Source organism: Sparus aurata, chromosome 16, assembly GCF_900880675.1.
Source record: "Sparus aurata chromosome 16, fSpaAur1.1, whole genome shotgun sequence".
Taxonomy (NCBI): Eukaryota; Metazoa; Chordata; class Actinopteri; order Spariformes; family Sparidae; genus Sparus; species Sparus aurata.
Genome location: NC_044202.1, coordinates 29,737,815 through 29,743,732, shown reverse-complemented (window position 1 = coordinate 29,743,732; position 5,918 = coordinate 29,737,815). Strand labels below are relative to the sequence as shown.

The window sequence follows — 5,918 nt, the reverse complement described above, 5'->3', positions numbered from 1 at the left end:
CTTTTTTTTTTTTTTCTTTTAAAATTCTCCAGGATTGAGTGGTTGTGGAGAGACCTGTGGGCAGCTGTAGCATGCATCTACTATGATGTTCTCCACTACCTTGAAGAAGAGGGCTTCCTCAGCATCGCCAATGAAACCCACCTCTTCTGCTGTCACTTTGTGTTTCTCCCACGCCTGCAGGATGACCTAGATACTTTTCGCAATGGTTGGGACAATCATCCAATGAGAACAGAAAGCCACATGACCCCTAACCAGCTGTGGGAGCTGGGTCGTACACATTACCCAATTCCAGGACCAGATAACACAGAGGTAAATGCAAATATAATGTGATTTGAATTAATAGTGTGGTTCACATACTTAATTCATTTTGACATTGAGTGGGAAAACAGCGGACTTCCATTTGATGACCAGTCGAGCATCATTGTTCCAGACACAGCATGCCCACTGACCGATGGACAAATGACAGCTTTAAGAGATGCAGTTAACCCAAGAGCTGCATCCCAGTCCTTTGGCTGCGATACTTACATTGCTGCTGTTCAATTTTGTGAGCAGTTTCTTGGTCTGTGAAAAAACTGATCAGAATGACTGAAGTTTTGAGTTGAGAGAGACAATGAATCATATTTTGTATTAATGTTATTGCTTTGGCAAGAGATGGTGCAGCATAGTAACATTAAAAGAATGAAAACAGTACAATTCACTTTAAACACCTGTATTAATGGTTTATGTAATGTAACACAAGGAACATTACAAAAAGGGTTCACTGCTGGTTGAATGATATCAATGCAGAGATTGTTTACAAGAAACATGTTAAACTGCAAAACTTTAGATATACACGTATACCACATTTCTCTGTGAAAGCTGAGATTGAAATACTGCAAAGGACTCTCAGTAACAGTGTGAAGATACATTCACTATACATTAACTTCTTGAATGTTTTCTTTGAGTGCAGAGATTGTTTACAACAAGTCTTTTAACAGCACAACTAACAAGCTTAAAGACAAACATATTTTAACATCAAATCTTGTCTGACAAGGGTAAATACAGGCCAAATGTCACTCACACAAGACCAAATCCTATATGGCAACTGCAAATACAGGCCAGGATGTCACATTTAAAAGATGTGTAATCCTTGTAATGCCCTGGGATTCGCAAGGTCTCAAAGCAAGTGGACTTCGACGGAGAGACTCGGTGGTACAATCTCCCATCCAGTCCAGAATTTGACCAGGTCGGTCAGTTCAGTTGGTGTTGCTATAGAGTAGATTAAAAGGAATTCAAAATCTTTTTTTTACTTTATTAGTCATCAGGATAAATGGCCAACTATGGCACTAACTGCTTACACTCAATAAAACATTAGTCAAACCCTTGAGATAAGTTTATAGAAAAATTATTTTTAGATTTAGACTGGTTGGACTCAACTATTGAGTTAAATAGCAACATAACTACTTTTTTGTTTTTAAATCGGGTGGATTTTTTAAAATTAAATCATGTCATGTTGCTGTTTTCAGCTGAATATTTAAATAGCTATACAGCTTTTATACTACTTTGACAGGTAACCAAATAATATCTAAATAGCACTTCCAAGTGTCTATATACCTACCATTAGCAATGAACTGTCGAAGATATCCTGATATGCGGCATTTGGTGTCAACTGAACAATCGTCATCATCGTTTCCAGCTCCCTCTTTCGGAAAAAGCAAGGCCACTGTGTCAGGTCTTTGGGTCGCCAGTGTCCTATTACCTGTTAATAGTAGTAAGACAGAGAGGATAGAACACGTAACATTCCTTATGTAAAAGCTTGATTATGCTTCAATCCACTGGTGAATGAGGAAATAATACTGTTCTCCTGCAGACTGATAAAACTCGCATTTGCAGTATTACAGACCATCCACCATCTTTTATGTTTCTAGGTAAATAACTTGGCACATGGAAGTGATGCATTTTATTGTGACCCTTTTTTTTACCTTGAGAATAAATTAATCAGAAAAAAGTGCAACAATTTAATTTTGTCAGACACTTTTGGAAACTTAGCAATGTGCATTTATAACCATAACATCTCTCACGGGATAAAAAGAGAATTGTGACTTTCACTCACAGCATGGATCAATAGCTTCTCAAAAAGCCATCTCCTGTTTTTCTCAGTTGGGGAAGGGAGGTCCCAGGCAAGGGCCAAGTCCTGGACACACTGTTTATCCTTATCTGACAGTATGGAACTGATTAGGAGATAGAAAAAAAGATGTGTAATGCCAGACACTACCGGTACAGATGGGCGACAAATTAAAGTAAACAACAGAAATACCTGACCCCTACAGTGAGGGGGGATTCATCCATAGGGGTCAATGAATGGTTTGATGAAAATATAATGTGAATTATATACTATAGTCTTCACAGTCACCATATCTGACCCAACTGAACACCTATGGGACATTTTGGGCCGATGTGTTAGACAGCGCTCTCCACCACCATCATCAAAACACCAAATGAGGGAATATCTTTTGGAAGAATGGTGTTCATCCCTCCAGTAGAGTTCAGAGACTTGTAGAATCGAAGCATTGAAGCTGTTCTGGCAGCACATGGTGGCCCAACACCTTACTAACACTTTATTTTGGTTTTTCCTTTAATTTGTCCAAAAAAGTAATGAATATGAATATTACATAGTGGATCCAAATAAGCGCCTCCCTCCATTTTATTTACAGATTACTGGCATTTTAGCTGCTCTAAAAATCAGGATTTTTGTATACTACTACATTTACAGTATTACAAAACCAAGTATTTAAAATCTCATTCACTCCCTCTTTATTTGATAAGCTTAAGTTGGCCATATATTAACGTCACTCAATAAGGATAGTGGATACACAATAAAAGGGTGCCCCATTGTACATAAAATCTTAGTGAAAGAAAAAACTTTTTTAAAATCAAACATACAAGCTCGATTGTTTCTCTGATGTCCAGGTCTGGACAGTCCTCTAGTGTAACAGTTGCAGTTTCGGGACTCCCACCAAGCAGGACATGAACAACAGCAGGGCTGAGTCCCAACAGGCATGGTCCTCCATGAAGAAAGGAGTGGCCTACCATTCTCCCCGCAACCATGAAAAATATCACTTTCCACATGAAAGTGAGAGGCTGAGGGGACAAGATGGCCAGGCTGTCCTTCAAAAAGTCGTGTAATATTTGAGTTTGCTGTTGAACACATTAAAAACACGAAATAACAATTACAATAAAAAGTAATAGGCTTCCCTCCACAGTACAAAGACATGGAGGTTAATATTGCTCTTACTTGCCATTAGGTATGAATGTGAGAGTGAATGGTTGTCAGACAATAAACAGTATGTTAGTACTGTCATGGACTGGAAACCGTAGTTTTCAATACAGGCATTATACATTTAGTAGAATCCTCTGAACTTTCATGGTAAAGCAAACCACTTAAAATATGATAAATTTCCTATAGAGACAATATTTAAAAATAACCTTTATACAGCTTAAAATAAACAGAGCATTTGGAAGGATACCATACACATAACATACATACCAAAATTGATGCAAAACTCTGACTGCAGTTTTTCCATGCATGTTGAGAAAAAGAAACGAGTTACACCCTTTCCAATAGCAGTATCTCCTGTAACACAATGTAAGGTTTGACAGAATAAAGACGAAGGAAATACTTTACTTATTTTTGGACCACTGTAACTTGTAATTGGAGCTACCTTCAAGTTTGCAATTCAAAGGTCATCCCCATTCCACATTAGTTGGCTTATAGAAGGAGATTAGGGCCATGTCCTGTTCAGCAGGGCTTTTTCTGATGTCCATGCTGAGAAGTAAGGGGCTCTTCGTTTCATGAATATGGAGAAAACTGTCAGCACACTGAGATATGGCCTTGGTGGGGTCACTGATAGTTAACCAGTCTAATAAGAAAAAAAAAATGTGGTTTCATTATTTATGCTTGACTGTCAAGATAACAAAAAACTTTAACATGTAGATTCAAATCACAAGTAAATGCCATCAAGCCTTACCCAGGCATAAACAAAGCAACTTAATAATCATTGACTCTATATACATATATGAACATTAATGGGAGAACCACTCTGGCATTCCATAAAGTTGAGCTCTGAAGATTGTGCTAAGATTTAAAAGTATTGTACTTAAAAATGTTGTAATATCAAATGACAAAGTACACAACACAACACTATTATTTGAGTCAAAATATAGATATTCCTGGTCAAAGTAATAATATTAATATCAATGACAAGGTAATCGATTCATGGTTTACATCAAGAGTAGGTCATGCTTTATAAATGCCAATTTTCCTTCAGTATGACAGTTTATCTTCCTTAACTTTCCTATGCCACTGCTAACCCTGAACAGCACCTACCATCTGTAACAGTTGCACAAGTTCCGGATGGTCCAGGCATTGCTGCTTGCTCTTCCTCAATTATAATGCTTTCATGCGTCACCTCTTTTCCTGCCCTACCCACATAAAATTATTTCTGTGTTTAACTGATACTGAATATGAGAATTGCTGACAAGAGATAAAACATTAACAATAGAAAGTAAATGGATACCTTTCCACACATGAAGAAGCGTGTACCTCAATAAAGTCAGTAGGAAACATTTTTGTGCAGACAGGACATTCCTGCATATCCGCTGTTGAGAAATGTTGAGAGGTTACAAGAAAGAACATTGTTAATTTCAACATGATGTTTAATGCTATACAATAAGCTCACAAAAGCTTAAAATTAAGAATTCTTACATTTTCTGTCTTCAGGCTAACTGCTATCCACATTAGCCAGGTTATCGTCACTGCCAACATACATGACATCGCAAGACTTGATGTGTTCTGTCAAAAGTGGAAGAGGAACTGCAAGTCCACACTTCTGACATGTGGCTTTTGGCATGCTGCTGAATGCTTCATCAGTTAGTGGTAGGGGATTTGTGCTGAGTTCCTCTTGAATTGGGGCTATGAATAGATTTTTTACCCCCATGACTTACAGACTTCAAGATCAAGCCTGTATAGCCAGTATCATGAGGAGCCACAAGAGAGAGTTTTCGGCTACCCCATCCATCTATAGAAAAGAGGAGAGGAAAATTATAACTTTCAACAGTATATTAGATAAAGATTATATCTAGAAGTTAAGTCAAAACAACTAGACTTCTTGTCTGACAACAGACCAGGCTGAAGAAATCACCTAAAAAGTCAAGCTTTTTTTTTTTCTCCTTGACTTTTACAAATACAAATATTCCAATCAAACAATTAGTTACTGATTTTCAGTTAGGCAGGACCTAATAAATGTTCACAAAATGTCTTAAATTGAACAGGCTTAATAATAAATGTACAGAGATGAGTTTGAGGAAATCTTTCGAAGTTGTATTTAGGTACCATCTCTTAAAGTAACAGTGTTGTGCATTGCATAATGTGAAGTTAACTGCTGCAAATGTACTTTTTTATGACTAAGCAATACTAATACACAAACCTGTGTTGGCCTACCCGCAGATTTGTAAAGCAGCCATCCACCAGTCACGGCCCCCAATTTTGGAAATACAACTTTGAGGCCATTACATAACTGTAAGCCAAAAAAATTGATTCAAGTGTATGCCTCTCCAAAGAGAGTCAAAACTCATCACTCAAATCAGAAATAGCATTCATCACACTGCATGAAAAACTAGCAAATCCTTGTATATTGTGTTCCTCAGAATACCATATACAATACAGCTAGCCTAAATAACTAATTTCTTGTTATAACCTCTTCATGTGTTGTGCTTTCATCTAGATGAGCAGTCCTACGACCCAGTCCTGCATGCATATGGACCATTTGCTTGTGCTCTTTTGGGTTTTTTTCACACTGCTTTGGCAACAAATAGAAAGCCACATCAAGTGGTTTAAGTCTCTTGGCAGGAACAAGATTTGCTGCAGGAAAGCGCCTCTT

At 37.6% G+C, this 5,918-nt stretch overlaps 1 long non-coding RNA gene across 1 annotated transcript; it reads right to left on the bottom strand.

Moving 5' to 3' along the window:
* Positions 1-693: 693 nt before the first annotated feature.
* On the bottom strand, positions 694-5,051 carry LOC115597476 (uncharacterized). Its single transcript, XR_003987107.1, has 8 exons — positions 4,745-5,051; positions 4,557-4,638; positions 3,702-3,899; positions 3,527-3,613; positions 2,923-3,177; positions 2,093-2,210; positions 1,598-1,738; positions 694-1,248 (listed from the first exon to the last, which is right to left on the bottom strand). It is a non-coding gene; the product is annotated as an uncharacterized LOC115597476 (long non-coding RNA).
* Positions 5,052-5,918: the final 867 nt, after the last annotated feature.